This window comes from Anabrus simplex, chromosome 3 (genome assembly GCF_040414725.1).
Source record: "Anabrus simplex isolate iqAnaSimp1 chromosome 3, ASM4041472v1, whole genome shotgun sequence".
NCBI classification, from domain to species: Eukaryota; Metazoa; Arthropoda; class Insecta; order Orthoptera; family Tettigoniidae; genus Anabrus; species Anabrus simplex.
The window spans coordinates 128050128-128073720 of NC_090267.1; positions in this window are offsets into that span (position 1 = coordinate 128050128).

The window sequence follows — 23593 nt, forward strand, 5'->3', positions numbered from 1 at the left end:
GATCCCTTGGGGGAGATAGTCTGGAGGAGGGGGGACATAGCTGACCTTCAGACGGATTCCTTGTCCAAAACATTTAGAGGTCGGTCGTTTAGACCGCTACGCATCCGATTAAGGGTTAATGCTATTTGGATATCTGTGAATAAGAAATGAAACATAGCACATGGAATCCTTGCAGAATTTAGCACTTGTCATAAATTGTGATTTTTTTAATTTCTCACTGTGGTAATCATTACTTTATCATCAATCTAATGTTAAAGGCCGATCAAAAGTTTTCATTGACCGGGCGAGTTGGCCGTGCGCGTAGAGGCGCGCGGCTGTGAGCTTGCATCCGGGAGATAGTAGGTTCGAATCCCACTATCGGCAGCCCTGAAAATGGTTTTCCGTGGTTTCCCATTTTCACACCAGGCAAATGCTGGGACTGTACCTTAATTAAGGCCACGGCCGCTTCCTTCCAACTCCTAGGCCTTTCCTATCCCATCGTCGCCATAAGACCTATCTGTGTCGGTGCGACGTAAAGTCCCTAGCAAAAAAAAAAAAAAAAAAGTTTTCATTTGTTTCTTTGATTTGATTCTCAAAAAATATATGCATTAAATTGTTTGTCAAAAACAAGTTTATTACCAATAACTGACCATAATTTGGCACTTTGCACCTTTCTACTGAAAAATATCCAATAATTTTAAAACAGTGACGTGGAAAATCCAAATTTCGATGTGCAATTATAATTTTGATTGATTGAGTTTTGGCATCATATAATCACATTTGATATTTCAAGTCTATACTGCAGATACCAGGAAGTTTTATCGCATAATCAGTAGCATTAACGCCAAACTACACAATTATATATCTCATAATACATCGACCAGCTGAGTGATTGTTAGCCATGTTTTCTTCAACCTGTTATAGTCCCATATTAAAACGTCTGATTGAGGCTATCTAATGTGCAGATGAAACGTCTTTCGGCCTCCATGTGATTTCTACAGCCAAATACAAGCTTCAAAGTTGAAGTGCATAGTTACACAAGGTGGGTCTGAAGGGTTAAAATAAGTCACTTTGGAATGGCGAAGTAGGGGCTACCACCCGGCCATTCGCATCAGACAGCTTCTCATTTAGATCCACAAGGCTGAGTGTATCCCGTTCAAGTCTTCATATGAGAATTAAATCTCTTGGACTGGCCGTGAATCGAATTCGGGGCCTTCGGGTAAGAGAAAGGCATGTTACACCATGGGGTTGATCGTGGCTTCACTTAATTGGTGCCGATCTACCTGGTACAGTCATTTAGCCATTGGCAAGTATAAACAGCCTTAAAAGCGATAGACCTCACCTGGATTCGATCCCACTTTCTAAGGAACAGTAAACCAATGGCTAACGATAACCAACTGCACATTTCATCTATATTCTAAGGAACCCCTCAGCTACGTGACATTCTCTAACTGTAGTCTTTCTTTCTTTCTTTCTTTCTTTCTTTCTTTCTTTCTTTCTTTCTTTCTTTCTTTCTTTCTTTCTTTCTTAATCTGCTTATCCTTCAGGATTGGCTTTTCCCTCAGACTCAGCGAGGGATCCCACCTCCACCGCCTCAAGGGCAGTGTACTGGAGCGTGAGACATTGGATCAGGGATACAACTAGGAAGGATGACCAGTACCTCGCCCAGGCGGCCTCACCTGCTATGCTGAACAGGGGCCTTGGTGCGTGATGGGATGATTGGAAGGGATAGACAAGAAAGAGGGAAGGAAGCGGCAGTGGCCTCAAGTTAGGTACAATTCCGGCATTTGCCTGGAGAAGAAATGGAAAACCAAGGAAAACGACTTCCAGAATGGCTGAGGTGGGAATCGAACCCACCTCTGCTCAGTTGACCTCCCGAGGCTGAGTGGACCCCAGTCCAGCCCTCGCACCACTTTTCTCACAGTTAGTTCCTATACGCAGGTAGATAGTTTAATTCCTTACAACATAACCACAAAAAATTATGTACAATATTGTTCCTTTTATTTTTTTTTACTTTTTATTTTTTTGCTATTTGCTTTACGTCGCACTGACACTGATAGGTCCTTTGGCTACGATGAGATAGGGAAGGCCTAGGAATGGAAAGGAAGCGGCCGTGGCCTTAATTAAGGTACAGCACCAGTATTTGCATGATGTGAAAATGGGAAATCACGGAAAACCACCTTCGGGGCTGCCGACAGTGGGGTTCAAACCCACTATCTTCCGGATGCTACCTCACAGCTGCGCGCCCGTAACCGCACGGCCAACTCGCCCGGTGTACAATATTGTAGCGATCACTCTATATCCAGTGTCTGTAAGAATATCGATGCTTTATCTTTACCTTAGCGAGTCAAGTCAAGCTCTTATCACTTATAAGGCTCTTTTTCTTCAGTCCAAACACGATCAAGTTTAACTGACAGTTCTTGACAAATAACCTGAATTGATGGAAAATGCAGTCTTTGTAAGCGGAAATATTGATCCAAGTCAGGTCTAAGGGAGCACCTATAAATCACCCCACAGGTTATCTGTAAACCTCGTAAACTGGTCGAGTTCTTCACTCGTTCCTTGTCCGCTTCTCCAGCGCAACCGTTAGCGCTATTAGTTATCGTCCTCGGTTGTCCGGGTTCGATTCCAAGAGGACTGGTATGTGGTTAAAATGGTTGGCTTACATGTAGCTCACTCCCTCAAAAGAGCTGCAGTCCCACACTACGAGGCTGGCAACGCTGGACGGGGACACGAGTTGACTTGTCCGGCTCCATAGCTAAACGGTTAGCGTGCTGGCCTTAGGCCCCGAGCTCGATTTCTGGCCGGGTCTGGATTTTAACCTTCATTGGTAAATCCAAAGGCCTGGCGGGCTGGGTGTGTGTGCGCTCCCTCTTCATCGTTGGAATACATAATTCTCTCAGACGCGCGCAGGTCGCCTATACGGCGTCATCTCGTAAGACCTGCACCAATGCTCTTCAGAGGCAACACGCCATTATTATTATTATTATTATTATTATTATTATTATTATTATTATTATTATTATTATTATTATTATTATTGTTATTATTTACTATTATTAGAGCTTTCTATCGGCCGCCTCTGTGGTGTAGTGGTTAGTGTGAGCTGCCACCCCCGGAGGCCCGGGTTCGATTCCCGGCTCCGCCACGAAATTTGAAAAAAGTGGTACGAGGGTTAGAACGGGGTCCACTCAGCCTCGGGAGGTCAACTGAGTAGAGGTGGGTTCGATTCCCACCAAGCCATCCTGGAAGTGGATTTCCGTGGTTTCCCACTTCTCCTCCAGGCAAATGCCGGGATGGTACCTAACTTAAGGCCACGGCCGCTTCCTTCCCTCTTTCTTGTCTATCCCTTCCAATCTTCCCATCCCCCACAAAGGCCCCTGTTCAGCATAGCAGGTGAGGCCGCCTGGGCGAGGCACTGGTCGTTCTCCCCAGTTGTATCCCCCGACCGGGAGTCTGAAGCTCCAGGACACTGCCCTTGAGGCGGTAGAGGTGGGATCCCTCGCTGAGTCCGAGGGAAAAACCAACCCTGGAGGGTAAGCAGATTAAGAAAGAAAGAGCTTTCGATCGATTACAAATCTTGATCGTTTAACCCAATGACTTTAATCGGCCGATTGATCGAATTTTAATCGGCTTTACACACTATAACTTCGAGGAAAAACAAGTGGTAAAAACATTTATAATTCGATATGCTATAAAGAAAACATACTTTTTATTTTAAATTTTAATTGTATTGGTGGCATGCAGGTAATATTAAAAAGCAGTTAAGTTAATATTTTTAATATATTTCAATACTGGTAATATAATGATACATAAGTTTGAAACTGCAAAACTGGCAATTAAGTACAGTCATACCTCTTTGCTCCATGACTTCAGACATGTCAGTACGCTAACATGTTCGGAACTAAGAGCCACCCTTCTCTTAGCAACACTATTTCCAGCATCACTGAACACTCTCCCGCGAGGAACTGAAGTAGCTGGAATGCAAAGCAATTTTTTCGCTATACGTGCGAGATATGTGTAAATTGGACTGAATGTATTTTCCACCATTGACGAGGGTCTGCGAAGTTATTCTCCAGTTCCACCAACAACTTGTAGACTGCAATCTCCATCCAAAGTGGTGTCGAATTCGAAACCGAAATGGCATGACTAGAATCCTGTTCGTCTTCGTTGGTTTCTGAAATCAGTTTCCTCTTCTTGTTGCATTGTTTTACTGGAACTTGTACTCCATGCGCATCCCGTTGCGAAATACTTTTCCACACAGATTCCCGATCCTTTTTTTTTCAATTCAGTCTAGGATCAAGAGCAATACCTTCCTGACATGTTTTCAAATAACACCATTCATTTATCCTAGCCAATAAATATTCTACAAGAGTGCTTTTAAATCTAAATATAAAGGTAGCTTTCTTGTCTCTTACCCTGAAGTTCGAAATTCAATACCTGGCCAGGTCAGAGAGTTTTATCTGGATCTGAAGGCTGGCTAGAGGTCCAATCGCCTACGTGATAACAACCGAGGAGCTATCTGACGGCACCCCGGGTTTACAAAGCCAGGAATTGCGGCCGAGAAGATTTTACAGCTGATTAAGCGTCATCTAATAATCTGCAGACCTTCAGGCTGAGGAGTGGTCACTTGGTAGACCAGAAGTGGTTACTTGGTAGACCAAAGGCCCCTCAGAGCCAGTAGCGCCGGGGTATTATTATTATTATTATTATTATTATTATTATTATTATTATTATTATTATTATTATTATTATTACTTCGATTTCGGTCATCTACGGATAACGCAAAATACATTTTAATCCTTTTGTCTCCTTATTGATTTTCGGTTATTCCAGTGGATTTTCATTTCTCACCGTGTACTTTTCGTCTTTGATCCGTTCTGAAAAGCGCAAAATTTCCAAATCCTATTGCGAAATGCAAGCCTGTCTGCTTTCTTAATCATTTCTGCTAAATACTTTTTCACTTCAATAAACCAACTTATTTGTGTTTTGGTATTATTTAAAACTAGTAATTTCTTACACTTTATCCGGGTTCATTCGTACCTAGAGAGCATAAAAAGAAATTCATTCCCTGTGGGCATCTGATTATTTTTCATTGTGGCTATTCTTTAAATTAATTGTCATCCAAGCATTCCCCAACTTTTCTTGGCCCAAGCATCTTCCTTGCTACTTAGCTTTCCTTTTCTCTCTAATTCTTCAATTTCTCGTCGTTGTGTGTGATTAGGGTAGCGTAGCTGTGAGCTTGCAATCGGGAGACGTTCAGTTCGAATCCCACCGTCGGCAGTTCTGAAGACGGATCTCCGTGGGTTCCTATTTTCACACTAGGAAAATGCTAGGGCTGTACGTTAATTAAGATAACGGCTGCTACATTTATAATCCTTGTGTCACCGGGAACTTACAGTATGTTAGTGTGATGTTAAACTAATGACAAAAGAAAGAAAAAATGTTGAAGACTGGACATTCTCAGGAATTATGACGGAGTTGTAATGTTGAATTGTAATCTTAACTAAGAATGATTTTTATTGTAAATGTATTCCATCATTCTCCATCATTTTGTGAACTCTACTTTACCGAGCTCGATAGCTGCAGTCGCTTAAGTGCGGCCAGTATCCAGTAATCGGGAGATAGTGGGTTCGAGTCCCACTGTCGGCAGCCTTGAAGATGGTTTTCCGTGGTTTCCCATTTTCACACCAGGCAAATGCCGGGGCTGTACCATAATTAAGGCAACGGCCGCTTCCTTCCAACTCCTAGGCCTTTCCTATCCCATCGTCGCCATAAGACCTATCTGTGTCAGTGCGACGTAAAGCAAAAAAAGAAAAAAAAAAGAACTCTACTTTTGTTTGCCAGGGGTCTTCAAATAGCGGACTCCGGTCCGGATCCTGATCCCTATGCCATTTTGCCTAGTCCTGCACCGGCTTATGCGATGTCAAAAGTAGGAAAGAAAGGAAAAAAAATTGTAGTTAAGAACAGTACACATATTTTAGGGAGTAATGTACGATTTTGTACGCCCTTTGCCTTAGAACAATATTTACTCCACGTTATTTAATGTACTTGGAAGTTATGGGAGTGGACGGGTTTTATATTTGCTCTGATGGCAGTGAGTGTCTACATGGTTTTCATATAATCTGCAGCCTCTTCCTTGCAGCCTCTTAGTTGTTTCTTGTGCCGCATACGAATTCAAAAATATCGTTTTTGTACATCAGTGTAAGTTGTTAATTATTCCAATTAACTTTTTTTTGTCATAAATAGTCATCATTCTACAAAAGACGTAAAGTGGATCTAAAAATCATATCTTCAAACCTGTATGAGGAATGCAATTCTTCATTAGTTTTGCCTGAATGTATAGACGCAAAACAACCTGCAGCAGACACGGCACGTATCTGGTCATCATCACCACCACCGGGCTGCACCTGCGTCGTTCGCGGCGTGGATCCACTCCTGCAAGCCGTAAACATCGCCCAGGCTCTCCGCCTGGACGGCACACCAGTTCGACGAGCGTCCCGCATCTATAATGCCTCTGGTCCTACACGCCTCCTGAGACTTGACCTCTCGACTCCTGCAGACGCACAAGAACTCATCGCCACTGGTCTACATCTTCACGGTCGTCACCATTCCATTGAACCGTCTCGCTCTCCTCCCCAGCCTCTTAACCGCCCTAACACGTCCCGTCACCATCCCCGGCCTGCTCCTCTTTTCCACACATCTAGTCCACCCAACGTCTCTTCTCCACCATAGTTTTTACTCACTTCCCTGCTCAACTTCTCTTCCCTCTTTCACATCCTCGTCCTTTACCTTCCACCAGCCCACCTCGCATAACCGTTCCTTTGTCTCATCTCAGTTGCACAGCACTTACTCTACTACTTACATTGTAAATCATGCCTCTATCTTTGTACCACTGCATCTTATTGTAAATAAAGCTCACATATATCTACAACTTCCTAAGCCAAGATGCTACCTCCCCGCATCTCCCCATTTCTATATTTGTCACATTTTACCCACCTCCTTCCTCTAACGCATCTCCTTTCCCCGTCCAATCCCTTGGCCAGAAGGAGGGCGTAACCCTTCAGGTGACCCGCCCCACCCCTTCACGGTGGGGAATTAAAACGTTCTAGAACGAACGAACGAACGAACGAACGAACGCAAAAAGAACATGTTCATATGCAATATCACCATTCCTTTGATTAAGAGCGGAAATTTAAAGCGGCCATTTCGACAATAAACATGACGGTTATGACCAACAATTTCCACTTGGCAGTGATACAAAAAAACAGGAAAGTTAAACAGTTGAAAGGTATACTAAAGGCCGGTCAACAATGCAGAAGATCAGTTACCACACAATAAGAGGCGACAAAATAGGCGTATTCAAAATTATCCTGGATTTCAGGTTGCGAAAATAAAATTAATCATTTGTCACCTCTGAAAGTCTGAAGGAGTGTCTTGTTGAAACAGTACCGAACAAGTTGGCAGTGCAAGTAGGGGCACGCAGCTGTGAGCTTGCATTCGGGAGATAGTGAGTTCGAGCCCCACTGTCGGCAACCCTGAAGATGGCTTGCCGTGGTTTCCAATTTTCACACCAGTGATACCTTAGTTCTGAACAAGTTAGCGTACTGACATGTCTGAAGTCATGAAGCAAAGAGGTGTGGCTGTATGTAATTGCCACCTTCGCAGTTTCAAACCTATGTACCATTAAATTACCAGTATTGAAGTCCGGCTCCTTGGCTAAATGGCTAGCGTGCTGGCCTTTGGTCACAGGGGTCCCGGGCTCGATTCCCGGCGGGGTCGTGAATTTTAACCATCATTGGTTAATTTCCCTGATACGGGGACTGGGTGCAGTTGTTGTCTTCGTCATCATCTCATCCTCATCAAGACGCGCAGGTCGCCTACGAGAGTCAAATCCAAAGACCTGCACCTGGCGAGCCGAGCCCGTCCTGGCATCTCCTGGCACTAAAAGCCATACGCCATTTCATTTCATTTACCAGTATTGAAATATATTCATTTTTAAAAAATTAATCCCCATCCAAGCATTCCCAACTTTTCTTGGCCCAAATATCTTCCTTACTACTTAGCTTTGCTTTTCTCTCTAATTCTTCAATTTCTCGTAGTTGTGAGCTTGCATTCGGGAGACGTTGAGTTCAAATCACATCGTCGCCATAAGACTTATCTATTTCGGTGCGACGTAAAACAAATTTTATATATACATATATCCTGTATTTCATGTTGGAAAAAGAAAACCAATCATTTGCCTCCTCCCTCCAAAAGTGTGAAGGAGTGTCTTGTTGAAACAGTCAGCACGTTATTTTCAAGTTATCCAAGCCGTGAAAAGTACACCGCTGTCTTCTGTTACAAATGTGCGCAGAATATAATTAATTCTTAACAATGGATTTTCGTACTAAATTCAAGCAGAAAAAGAGTGATCCTCCTGTATACTCTCTGGCCCTGTACGACTCTTCTGACAGAACTGACAGCACTCAATTGTGTGCTTAGCACCAAGTGCCTCAATGTAGGGTCTAGAAAATCTCAAACGCCCAAAATCTCACGCGTGCAGATAGAGGCGCAAGAGCTCCGTGCACTGTGCATCGCTGCCGCTCGGCATGGCTCGGATCAACGCTTCGTCTCTGGGCTACTCGGCTAAGCTCGGCTCAACCCGCCTATACTCGGCTCAAGTCAGCCCGGATTTGGAGCGCTACGGCGCAAGTGGGGCAGAGGGAGACAGGCGGAGCGAGCGAGACAGGCGTGAGGAAAGAGAGAGTAAGCGCTATTGCTCCAAATCGAGGAGTGGGGGGTCTGCACTCTGGTCAACCAAGTCAAGTCGTCTTTTGCACCGTGCACAGTGCATGCACCACGCGCATGCACCCTGAGAGGCCCTGTCTTAGGGGGGGAAAAAGAGTGACTGTCATTTTAACACCGGGTAAGTCAGGGAAAAACTTACTGCAGAATATGACTTGGTGAATTACACAGTTCAAAAAAATGGGAGATATACTTCAGGCTGTGGAAAGAGCATTTTCCGTCGATTCTCGAGGAGAATGATATACCAAACAGAATTACATTTGGAGGTACTACCGCTGCAGATGACATAAAAAAGGGGCAGAGAAAGTCGACGTGTCATATTGGTTCTCTTTTGATAGTTATTCATACTATAAATTAAACAAGTTTTCAAAATATAGGCCTAGGCTGACAATATCTGGGTCAATACATGTGTTTGAAAGTATGTTTTCAAATATGACTTTTGTGAAAAATAATTTCTGATCCAGAATTATTATTAATGAACACTTGAGGGACTGCTTAACCATTGCTGGGAAGTCGTGGATTCCACATTTCGAAGAGATTTCACAATACAAGATATGCCATTTCTCTTTCTAATGAGGTGGGGTGGGGGGATTGTATATTTCAAACGCGTGTATGTTCAATGAATTTTAAATATCATTGGTCTGAAATTTTGTTTGTATGTGATCAGAAGTATACGGGCACCTATCTGAAATTGTATTCAGACTTTACCCGAGTCACCTTTCCTGTTATTGGACATTAATATGGGGTGGGTCCACCCTTCGCCTTAAAACAGCTTTCACTCTGCTGGGGACACTTTCAAAGAGATTGTCTAAATGTCTGCGGAGGAATTGCACCCCATTCTTTTTCAAGAGCCGAAAGCAGAGAAGGTAGTGATGTTGGACGCTGGACTCTGGAGCAAATTCGACGCCCTAACTGTTCCCAATGGTATTCCATTGGGTTCAGGTCGGGACTCTGGGTAGGCCAGTCCATTTTAAGAATGTCATTGTCTACAAAACATTGCCTCAGATAAATCCTTATGACAGGGTGCATTGTCATGCTAATACAAACTATCATCTTCTCCGAACTGGTCCTGTACTGTACGCATTACACAATGGTTTAAAATATCCTTCCGCATTTATAGTTTTCTTAAGCGCAGTAAGAGGAACACGCCAAAACCACGAAAAGCATCTCTATACCATAACACTACCTCCTCCGTACTTCACTGTTGGCGCTACACATGATTGTAGATCACGTTCTCCAGGCATTCGCGAAACCCAAACCCTTCCATCGGACTACCACAGGGTATAGCGTGATTCATCACTCCAATTCGCCCGTTTCCAGTCAGTGGCGTCGCCCTTTAGACCACCTCAAGCGTCGCATGACATTGACTACAGAAATGTTTAGCTTATGAGCAGCATCTCGACCATTGTACCCCATTCATTTTAACTCTCGACGCACAGTTGTTGTGCTGGCTGGACTGCTGGTATCACTTTGGAACTAACGAGTAATTCCTTCTGCTGATTCCTTGCGATTTTTACAACCACCCTCCACAATGCTCGACGGTCCCTGTCCGTAATTGAATGAGGTCTGCCTGGTCTTGGTTTAGTTGCTGTTGTTTGCTCTCTTTTTTTCCACTTCACAATCACATCACGGACAGTCGACTTGGGCACCTTTAGAAGGGTTGGAATGTCCCTGATGGATCTGGTGACATCCAGTGACTAGTCCACATTCGAAGTCACTGAGCTCTCCTGACTGACCTATTCTGCTGTTACTGCTTCTCTACTGACGACACAACACACCTCGCCCCCTTTTATATTGGTGGGTCCGCCGTTCGAGATATTTAGGGTTCAATACCACATTACATAAGGGCTCTGGGATACTTTTGTTCGAGTAGTGTATGTTAACACTTCACGGGTTGATATTTTTAAAATATGCATGGAAATGCAGTGTTAATTTATAATAATATATACGTATTCACTTTTTCTGTAATTATTATACGGAGTAACCTGTCGCCGTAAGCAAGACCAGTACATGTCTTACTCAGCCATATATATGGACTCCAGAGCCCCCTTCATTGCAATATTAAAATCGAATCGGACCCCAGAGAATAATACAGTAATTGATGACCTCTGATCTACACCGTTTGGCTGTATTATTTCTCCAGGGTACTTGAATTAATTCCCTCTGCTACTATTATTTTTACTGTCATTATTATTGTTGTTGTTGAAGATTCATAGTGGTCCTTGCTTATGGGTAACGTTATCGTCTTCCCTACCCATAAGCGTAGAGGGATGGAATTTTTATATTGTAAAGCTAGATTATTTAGAGGAATATAGGCCAAAATTGCAATCAACTGAATTTTATAAATGTATGTCCAGAACGAGTGAATTATTCAGTGGAAGTGATGAGGTTTAATATGATACTTTATTTAATGGCGGTGTATCTGTTCACATTTGGATGGATGAGCTGAAACATTCGATGCACTTGATACTATCACCGCTCACTGCAGATTAAACGTTATTTCATGTTTTTCTGTTAACTGAAAATTTATATTTAAATGTTGTGCGGGTTCAGTTGGACTTTTCATTCTGTTCACACAGGCCGCGATTACGTTTATCATGTGTTATAGTAATATTACTGGATTATTATTTATAGCGACGCTTTATTCCGCCCATAACTACCGGCAGAGTGTCGCCCTCTGGATCCCTAGTTCAAGGGTTCAGACACGGTTAATGTAGTGTGATTTTTTAGGAGCGGAAAATTGTCCAATTGGTACTCCATATCGCACGATGTCAGCAAGTAAAAGATCTTTGGTGACACGTTTGGTGTTCACTCCATAAAAATTAATCAAAACTTGGGTATAGGTCGCACTTCAGACTTCGGTTTCTCTTTCATCTGGTAGAGTAAAATGGAACGTCAAAATTTGCACGCAAGAAGCAAAGTTGGCGTAAAATCTTGATACCTACATGCAGTAACGGAGGTTGCACGTTTATTTATTTATTTATTTATTTATTTATTTATTTATTTATTTATTTATTTATTTATTTATTTATTTATTTATTTATTTATTTATTTATTTATTTATTTATTTATTTATTTATTTATTGTATGATTCCTTGGCCGAATGGTCAGCGTTGTAGCCTTTGGTTCATAGGGTCCCCGGGTTCGATTACTAGCCGGATTTTAATCATGTCTGATTAATTATTCTGGCTCGAGGACTGGGTGTTTGTGTTTGTCCCAACACATCCCTCTTCATATTCATACAAGACACTACACTACCAACCGCCGAAGAGACACGCAATCGTGATTACATCCCTACATATAGGGTTGGCGTCGGGAAGGGCGTCCGGCCGTAAAATATGGCCGATTTCACATGTGCGACATAGCGCACCCGCGACCCCACAAAAGTGGGAAAAGCGGTAGAAAAAATAAAATAAAAGACGAATTTATTTATTCATTTATTTTTATTTACTAGCGTTTGTACCTGTTCTTTGGACGGGAATTTGCAATGGATTACATGTTTCCTTCATGAATTATGTGAAGTTACATGGCTGTATTCAATACGACATATTAAACTGATATTTTTCTACGAAACCACGTGGCAGTAACGTGAAGTACGATTAAAATGAACAAACCTATAAACCCCACTCAATTCCACGAATCTGAAATGGTATGGACCTTAAAACCTACCTTTGGACAGACGAATGCTCAATATGAAGTTTGGTCAAACTATATCCAGGAGTTTTCTAGTTCTTCCTATAAACTCCCAGTCAATTCAGTGATTTAGAAGTAATATTTTTCCTTAAACCTACCCAAGGTCAAGTGAATTCTATATATGAAGTTTTGTAGAAATATGTCTAGTAATTTTATAGTTATAAGAACTCTGACGGACAAACAGACAGACACCAAAGCTAAAAGAAAATAATGTAGACGGTCATTATTACACCTGAAACGGATAAATGTACGAAAATTTCACTTAATACACTGACTGACAGAGCAAATGAAACACCAAGAAGGAGTGGTTCGAAAGGGATGAAAGTTGGGGAAAAAACAGAGACGGCACGGACGAATAATTGATGTTTATTTCAAACCGATATGCAGGTTACACAATGCGCACGGCATCGACTCAGTAGGATGTAGGACCACCGCGAGCGGCGATGCACGCAGAAACACGTCGAGGTACAGAGTCAATAAGAGTGCGGATGGTGTCCTGAGGGATGGTTCTCCATTCTCTGTCAACCATTTGCCACAGTTGGTCGTCCGTACGAGGCTGGGGCAGAGTTTGCAAACGGCGTCCAATGAGATCCCACACGTGTTCGATTGGTGAGAGATCCGGAGAGTACGCTGGCCACGGAAGCATCTGTACACCTCGTAGAGCCTGTTGGGAGATGCGAGCAGTGTGTGGGCGGGCATTATCCTGCTGAAACAGAGCATTGGGCAGCCCCTGAAGGTACGGGAGTGCCACCGGCCGCAGCACATGCTGCACGTAGCGGTGGACATTTAACGTGCCTTGAATACGCACTAGAGGTGACGTGGAATCATACGCAATAGCGCCCCAAACCATGATGCCGCGTTGTCTAGCGATAGGGCGCTCCACAGTTACTGCCGGATTTGACCTTTCTCCACGCCGACGCCACACTCGTCTGCGGTGACTATCACTGACAGAACAGAAGCGTGACTCATCGGAGAACACGACGTTCCGCCATTTCCTCATCCAAGTCGCTCTAGCCCAGCACCATGCCAGGCGTGCACGTCTATGCTGTGGAGTCAATGGTAGTCTTCTGAGCGGACGCCGGGAGTGCAGGCCTCCTTCAACCAATCGACGGGAAATTGTTCTGGTCGATATTGGAACAGCCAGGGTGTCTTGCACATGCTGAAGAATGGCGGTTGACGTGGCGTGCGGGGCTGCCACCGCTTGGCGGCGGATGCGCCGATCCTCGCGTGCTGACGTCACTCGGGCTGCGCCTGGACCCCTCGCACGTGCCACATGTCCCTGCGCCAACCATCTTCGCCACAGGCGCTGCACCGTGGACACATCCCTATGGGTATCGGCTGCGATTTGACGAAGCGACCAACCTGCCCTTCTCAGCCCCTATCACCATACCCCTCGTAAAGTCGTCTGTCTGCTGGAAATGCCTCCGTTGACGGCGGCCTGGCATTCTTAGCTATACACGTGTCCTGTGGCACACGACAACACGTTCTACAATGACTGTCGGCTGAGAAATCACGGTACGAAGTGGGCCATTCGCCAACGCCGTGTCCCATTTATCGTTCGCTACGTGCGCAGCACAGCGGCGCATTTAACATCATGAGCATACCTCAGTGACGTCAGTCTACCCTGCAATTGGCATAAAGTTCTGACCACTCCTTCTTGGTGTTGCATTTGCTCTGTCAGTCAGTGTATTCAATGTACAGACACGCAGTCATAACGATTTCATTTATATAGATTTATTTATTTATTTATTTATTTGTTTATTTATTTATTTATTTATTTATTTATTTATTTATTTATTTATTTATTTATTTATTTATTTAGCTGGAGATTTAACGTCACACTAACACATTGAAGGTTATCAGCGACGCAAGGATGGAAAAGGGCTACAATTGGAAAGGAAGCGGCCTTGGCCGTAATTAAGGTAGAGCATTTGGCTGGTGTAGAAATGGATATGTTTTATTATTATTATTATTATTATTATTATTATTATTATTATTATTATTATTATTATTATTATTATTATTCCACTCGTGTACAGGGTGTCATTGAAAAATGTTCCAATACTTACAGGAGGCAGGACGCGACAAACAAAGGAAGAAAAGTCCTATAAACACTGGTGAGAAACCCAGTATCTTCGGAGTTACGGTCCGCTACCACTACCATGTCCTCGATCTGCTCTTCACAACAAGTGCTTGATGTTGCCGCTATCCATTGCAATGTAGATTTCCACCCTACGTCGCACAGAATCACACATTCTTTGGAACACCTCTAGCTGTTGCCGGATTTCATCACTGGCATAGAACACGCGTTCTCGTAGAGTATTAACATCATTTATGGGGACCGCATACATGATGGTCTTTACATGTCCCCAAAGCCAAATATCTAAAGGATTAATGTCAGGTGAACGGACAGGCCAAACTATTTGCCCTCGCAGACCAATCCATCGCTCATGGAAGGCCCGTGTTAGGCGTCGCCGAACCCTATGGTGAATATGACCCGGTGTCCCATCTTGCATGTACCACATTAATAGTCGTTCCTGTAGTGGCACATTCTACACATTCTAACACAAGAACGTATTTCCGTCTCTTTTTGCATATGAACCTCCGTAAAGTATTGGAACATCGTGATAATTCATGGTAGTGGTATTGGACCATAACTTCGAAGATATTGGGTTTTGAGTCCAATGTACACTATATAGGAACCTTTTTTCGTCCTTTGTTGCGTGCTGTCTCCTCTTAAGTATTGAAAACATTTTCAAGAACACGCTGTATATGGTGATTAAGTTATCGAACGGACTGGCCGTGCGTGTTAACATGCTACGGCTATGGAACCAAGCTCTGCATTCGGGAGATGAGCGGGCTCGAACCGCACCGTCGGACGTCCTAAGAATGATTTTCTGTGGTTTTCCATTTTCACTTCCAGGCAATTCTAGGGACAGTCCTGTCTATAGGCCTCAAATGATTTCTTCCACCTCCTTGCCCAATTTCATTCACTATCTTTCATTTTATCTTCATTAGCTCCTCAACTGAGGTTCACGTCGGGAAAGGCATTCGGTGACCCCTTATCAGGAAACGGAACACAGGCCAACAATTTATGTTATTCGTCGTCCTGACACAGACAGGTCATTTGGCGATGATGCGATAGCAAAGGGCTGGGAGTGGAAGGGAAGCTGACGTAGCCTAGTCTGAATACGATAAAATACGCAAAACCTTCTTCAGAGTTGCTGACAGTGGGATTCAAGCCTTAAATCTCCCGAATGCAGGCTCACAGTCGAACTACACTAACCACATGGCCAACTCGCTCGGTAGACATACATATACAGTGATTAAATTGATCGAACTATCATGAGAGCGATGGTAATTGTTTCAAGGAATCCAAGGGGATAGCTTTTAGAGTTCCCACTTAAATATGTGAAATTTTTGAAGTGGACAGTCGCATCCCAGTGGTTTAGGTGCTACGTAAATTATTTCTTATATGTGTAAAGAAAAATCTCCCCTTTAAACTAACGGCTAAGCCGTTTGGGTCATGTAGCTATTAGCTTGCATTCGGGAGGGGTATGAACTCCACTGTTGGCAGCCCTGAAGATAGCTTTTCGTGGTTACAATGACTTCCATGTCCATAAAACAGTTATCCTATTTCAAAAAAACACAGTAGATTTGTTTCACGTTGCTTTACGTTGCACCGACGCGGTATGATTTATGGGGACGATGGGATAGGAAAGGCCTAGGAGTGGGAAGAAAGCGGTCGTGGCCTTAATTAAGGTACAGGCCCAGCATTTGCCCGTTTTGAAAATAGGAAACCATCGAAAACCATCTTCAGGGCTGCCGACAGTGGGGTTCGAACCCACTGTCTCCCGGATCCAAGCTCACAGCTATGCGCACCTAACCGGACGGCCAAGTAGATTTTTCAAATAATATCGGCGAATACTGCATGCAATTTTTTAACCATATCTGTTATACAAACGGAATGCCTTTGAACGTAATATAAACACCAGTTTTGATCATTGAAGTTCACTGTTTCTCTATAAATCGAGAGAGAAAATATTGCGTTCAAATCTCGTTACGTACAGACTGTGGCAACAATAATATGTTTTTTATATTAAATAAATGATTTCTGGTACGAACAGGTAGGAAAATGCCACGAAAGTGTTCGGATTAAGGACATGCTAAATTAGGAATAACTTGATTGATGAAGCTGTACGTATAGACAAGCTCCATTGCTTGGCTCATGTGAGGTGCATGGAGAAGAGTATACTACCTAGGAGAATAATAGACTCGGCCACGAAGATTACGCGAAATAGGTGGTGGTGGTGGTGATTGGATCTTCAAAAGCTCCACCATCAGCTGTCAGTTTCAGGAAATTGTATGTATGTTCAGTCTTCAGCCCTAAGGCTGGTTGGGTCCTCAACAGCTCTGCCATCAGCTGTCATAAATGGCCAAGGCATCACTGAAGAGGCGTACTAGGGAAATCAGGAGTGAGGTAGTTTCCCGTTGCTTTCCTCACCGAGCCAGAAGTTACTATTACATATCAGTCTGCCAAGCTCACTGAAATGCATGCACCAACCGACCCTATGGGCATCATTTTCACACCATTCATAGCAGGGACTGGCTGCACAAAGAATGGCATTACTAGCATCGCTCATACCTCAGTCACTTTCATATTGTCTAAGCCGAGGATAAGACAGAGACAGATCACTGAAAGTAACAAAACTACTCTAGCCCATATCAGAAGACATAGTTCGTTGTAAACACTAGGTCCTGCCAGCAAAGGCATTTCAGGAAATTACACTGGCAGAAAAAAAGTATCCAAACACAAATAAAGGGTTGTGATAGATTAACGAAAGTTGGTAGGCGTGTTTATACATCTGAAGGATGACATTGATTCAGATTTTCCGCAAATCGTATCAGCGTAGCGCTAGTAGCGTTCCCATGACGTTGTATATGTGGTTTATTTAAAAAGGGTCTGTACTGTGCGAGAGCGTTAGTTACTTGTGAGGTTGGACGAAGTGACTGTGAGTGGGTCAAGAATGCCTTTACGACGAGCAAGAGGCCATTATTAAAAGCTCACTACGATTGAATGAGGCCGTATAAGTAGGGCTATGTGAAGGTGGACTTTCCTTCGGAGCTATTGCAGAACGACGTGGCAGGAATGTCCCCACTGTTCATGTGCGCTGGCAGCATTGGTCACGAGAAGGTAGCCTCGCAAGATGAGCGGGCTCTGGACGTCCCTGTGGCACCACCAAGAGGGGCGTATGGCTATGGCGCAGTGGACTGCGTCTACAGCAGCAATTCGAGTGGCAGATGACACCACAGTGACGCAACGAACTGTTCGAAATCGGATACTTGAAGGACAACTCCGAGCCAGATGCCCTGCGGCGTGCATTCCACTTACCCCTAACCACCGCTGTCTGCGACTTCAATGGTGTCAAGCGAGAGCTCATTGGAGGATGGAGTGGAATTCCGTTGTGTTTTCCGACAAAAGCTGGTTCTACCTTGGTGCCAGTGATGGCCGTGTATTGGTTAGAAGGAGGTAAGGTGAGAGCCTGTATTCCACCTGTCTGAGGCGTCGACACACTGGACCTATACTGGGAATTCTGGTCTGGGGAGCAATTTCCTACGGTAGAAGGAGCTCTCTCCCTTGGTTATCCCACGCACTCTGACTGCAGATGTGTACGTCCGTCTGGTGATTCGAACTGTTGTGCTGCCATTCATGAAGAGCATTCCCGGGGGTGTTTTCAAACAGTACAATGCACGCCCCATGGCGCTGTTGTAACCCAACGTGCTTTACAGACTGTCAATATGTTGCCCTGGCCTGCTCGATCCCCTGATCTGTTCCCAGTCGAGTACGTACGGGACATCATTGGACGACAATTCCAGCGTCATCCACAACCGGCATTAACCGTCCCTATACTGACCAACCAAGTGCAACATACGTGGATCTCCATCCCACAAGCTGACATCCAGCACCTGTACGACACAATGCATTCACGTTTGCATGCCTGCATTCAACAGTCAGGCGATTACACCGGTTATTAATGGACCAGCGTGGCGCATTGGCGATGACTTTTCCCGCGTGGTTTATTACCTTGTACATCTAATCAACTAAATATGTTACCTCGACAAATATACCGCCAAAATGTCCGTATTCTACATTTCTTATTTCATGGCGTTTGCATATGATTTCCACCAGGGTATTTTTAATTCATTATATACACTTTCATACTAACACTAGTGAGTACTTTACAGAAGATCGTTCGGAATCTCTGGTGACGATTTTGATGGCCACTGGGGGCGCTGTTATCAAACTGAGCACGTCAAAAGGAGAGCGATGATTCATTTCAGTACTGAGCACATGTGTGTAGAGTTTCGAGACATTATCTGCAACGATGCCGAAGCGGATTGACCCTTACTTGGATTGCTACATAACAGCCCTTTCCGATGCTAAATGTGGCTGTTCTTCAATCCAAGAAATGTACAAGAAGCGTGATGTTTTGATATATAAGAACGGCATCAGTGCTGTATTGAGTAAAAAAGGACAAAGGCCAGAGGGGAAGAAAACAGGCAAATCCACGACCAACCACAAGAAGTGATGAGGAAAGTTAGACACATGTCTCAGGTCGTAACCCTGTCCCCCCCGCCAAAGGACTATCGGACGTAAGGTGTGGATAGCTGTTTCAACAGTTAACGCCATATTCAACAAGGACCTGTAATTGGAAAAGCGGCGTAATCGCCGAGTACCCAAGCTGTTACATTTTGGAACATCGCACTAATGCAAGAAAGCTGTATGAGGGGTATCTGGCAGGGGATAGATGAAAAAATGTGGTGACATTAGACGAAGAATATGTGTGCCTTAGTGACTGTAACAAACCCCGCTCGATTTACTACTGCCCTAGAACCAATAAAAATCAAATATTGTATAAAGAACACCAGAGAAATTTTCCAACCGATTTCATCATCATCATCGCTGGATACTGCTACAATGACAAGTTAACCATTCACCGTGTCCCTGATAATGTATATTTTTTTTGTCTATTTTGTTTAACGTCGCACCAACACAGACATGTCTTATGGCGACGGTGGGATAGGAATGGTCTAGGAAGTGGAAGGAAGCGACCGTGGCATTAATTAAGGTACAGCCCCGGTATTTGCCTGGTGTGAAAATGGGAAACCACGGAAAACCATCTTCAAGGCTGCCGACAGTGGGGCTCGAATCCACTATCTCCCGATTACTGGATACTGGCCGCACTTAAGCGACTGCAGCTATCGAGCTCGGTCCTAATAATGTAAAGGTGAACTCTACATACTAACAGCCATTTACAACACAGATATTCCAGCGAAAAATCAGGTATGGGTACATAAAGATGAAGCATCCAGCCACATCTCTCGTTCGACTCGTCTGTTCTTAAAGAGAATGGGGATGGAAACTGGAATCCATGCAATTCCTTTTACCGACATTCCGGTAAAGGCACACGGTGGGTCACCCATGGACTTCTGTGCATCTGGACTCCTAAAAATGGCCTTAGGGAATAGACGTCCACACGCTATCAATGGCCTATAAAAAAAGTCTGCTGCAATGGAAATCGGGCTATAGCTAGAAATGCTGGCTCTCCAACGGAACATGATTTTTGATGAAGACATGGCTTTTCATAAGCTAATTTCCCTTTAATCGTCCCCACAGGTTGTAGTATAATATCAGTCCATTTCCACATTATTTTCTCCTAGCTTTTTCCGCTGTTGACAGTCTTCTGCTACCTTTTACGAGTGAAAGTGTCAGGATATAACGTGAATTTGAAGAACACGAGGGTCCTGGTTTGCCTGTATAATCATGTTATTGTAAAACAGGGTCTATTCTTTAGGAAATACCCTTATATCCTTGATTTGTTCTCATAATGAAAATCCTCAGCTGTTTTCAGTCATTTGACAGGATCAGGGATGGAATGAATGAAGGCCACATCTAGTGGCGAGGATAAGAACTGTGCAGCTGCCGAAGCCTCTCGCACTCCTCTGGGGCAATGATTAATGACTGAAAGATGAAATGATATTGGAGAGTGTTGCTGGAATGAATGATGACAAGAAAAACCGGAGTACCCGGAGAAAAACCTATCCCGCCTCCGCTTTGTCAACATAAATCTCACATGGAGTGTCCGGGATTTGAACCATGGAATCCAGCGATGAGAGACAGGCGCGGCCGCCTGAGTCACGGAGGTTCTTGTTCTCATAATACTCTTTTGTTATTTTTACGATTTTTATGAACACGTTCATGGGTTGTTAAACCTTCTTGTGAGAGGGGACTACTGATTCACTTCACCAGGAACAATGTAAGGAAATGGAATGATAATCGGCAGAACTGTCGGTGTGCATTCCTTCTCGAAGTATGACTGGTCACCCTGGGTGATAGTCACTGTATGACACAAGGTGACAGTCCTCTGCCTGCCGGTGTAAGAAACAGACTTACTTCTGCACCTCCAGTGCCATTCAACACAGAAGAGGTCATTAAGTGTCATTCCGTGGAGCAGAGATAATTAAAACATGTATTTAAAGTAATTTTTTGTTGTGTTAGTCAGACACATTTAGTATTTAGGGGTTATTAAGTAAAGAAACAGCAGATTAATTCCAATTTTATAAAAAATATGCAGTAGATCTAATGATGAATTCTTTCTATTCCGAATCTCCCATACCCCAGTGGAGTCGCTAGTGCGAATTGTGCAAATTAGCTCTGTTTTACGGCTGAATGCCCTACCTAACGCCAACCCTTAGATGGAGGTATTCAATATTGCCTCTTTCTATAGTGGTCAGTAGTCTGATTTGTTGTGTGTGTACGAAAATGTGTGAATTGAAACAAACACAACCAACCAGTTTCCGAAACAAAGTATGAATCAGATGAGGCTAAACTCATAGACCCGGCCGATAATCGAACCAGTGTCCTCTGAACGAAGCGGACCATTCAGCCAACGACCCTACATTATGTGCTATATTATATGGTTGTAGAATAATTAATATTACATTACTAGAGGAAATGGGAGAATGAATAAAATAGATAATATGCATATACTGCAGATTAATCAAAGTTTGGGAAATGTTTAACAAATATAACATTATTAAATTTGACTGACAGCAGTGCAGAATTACTTTACCTTTTATTTGGTTAAAAAATAACATGAAATTATCTTAAAATAGCCGAGCAAAGAATAAAATTTAATAAGTATTCTCATTGTTTTTATTAATTGCATGGTGCTTGTCCACCTCTGTGGTGTAGTGGTTAGTGTGATTAGCTGCCACAACCGGAGGTCCGGGTTCGATTCCCGGCTCTGCCACGAAATTTGAAAAGTGATACGAGGGCTGGAACGGGGTCCACTCAGCCTCGGGAGGTCAACTGAGTAGAGGGGGGTTCGATTCCCTCCTCAGCCATCCTGGTAGTGGTTTTCTGTGGTTTCCCACTTCTCCTCCAGGCAAATTCTGGGATGGTACCTAAGTTAAGGCGACGGCCGCTTCCTTCCCTCTTCCTTGTCTATCCCTTTCAGTCTTCCGATCCCCTCACAAGGCCCCTGTTCAGCATAGCTGGTGAGGCCTCCTGGGCGAGGTACTGGTCCACTTTCCCAGTTGTATCCCCCGACCGAAAGTCTCAAGCTCCAGGACACTGCCCTTGAGGCGGTAGAGGTGGGATCCCTCGCTGAGTCCGAGGGGAAAGCCAACCCTGGAGGATAAACGGACTACGATACGATACGATGCATGGTACTTCCGGGGAAGCCTGGTGCAGGTCTCTCGAGACGACACCCCGTAGGCGACCTGTACGTCTGTGAGGATGTGGTCCTACCAAATATGAATTCTCATTGTTGAAGACGGCACGGAAACCCAGCCGCCGAGCCAAAGGAAAGCAATAAAAGTTACAATGGCTGACCCGGCCGGTATTCGAACCCGTGGCTCCTTGGAACAAAGGCCAACGTCCGGCTCCATGGCTAAATGGTTAGTGTGCTGGTCTTTGGTCTCAGGGGTCTCGGGTTCGATTCCCGGCAGGAACGGAAATTTTAACCATAATCGGTTGATTTCGCTGACATGGGGGCTGGGTGTGTGTCGTCTTCATCATTATTTCATCCTCATCACGACGAGGAGGTCGCCTACGGACGTTAAAGTAAAAAATATGTAAAATTATGCAATTTCAGAAAATACATGTTATTCTTTTTAAAAAATTGACCTAATGTACGACTTTTAGTGTATATTAGTATTTTAAATAAGCAAAGCAACCAGAGACAAAGTCATTTGAACCTAAGCCATGAAAATCCCTGCAGGTGTGGAAGGTTCTTGTTCCCACAAATTAATTGGTACTCATTTCACTTGTATAGTCAGTCACCTTCAGGACCGCCTCCCTCACATGTGCAATATCCTTGTTCCGAAATATTTCTCGACTACTGGTAGGGAGTTGAAACCGCGTCTTTCTCTATGAAATTAGTACTCGTTTAGCATCTCTGCTAGGCAGTTACGAGGGCGAGTCAATAGATAAGTCACAAAACTGAACTGAGCAAAATTAATCAAAGTAACTTTCTGACATTCATTTCACTTCTCCACATATTCACCCTGTACATTCAGGCACTTATCCCATCTTTTTACAAGCCCTTGAAAGCCAGCAGCAAAGAAATCCTTTGGTTGCTGTAGCAGCCAACGTGTATGACTCCTCGCATGTCCCAAAACACGGTGAGCAAAACCTTGCTGGACGATGGAATCGTCGTGATATTTTTTCTTGTTTCCATTCCATAGACGATCGTTTGGATTAGGGTTGAAAGTGGTGAACCCAACACCCGTCCCCCGTAACAATTCGTGCCATGAAGTCCTTCCATGGTTAAACTTCTGGATCCAATTGAACACAGATTTCCGTGAGAAACAGTTTTCACCATAGACGGGATGCATTTCGCGATGCACTTCTTCTGTGGACACTCACAACTGCACGCTGTTCTTCTCGTGTACAGTCATGCAACGCATGTGCCATCGTGCGCTAACAGCCTCTGACTGACTGAGCACCTGCGAGATGTCGATGACAAGCATACATATGCTGCCATCTGCTAGCAAAACTTGCGCGCGTAATTTCAAATGGTATAAGGCACACACATGTTTGCGACTTATTTATTGACTCACCCTCGTA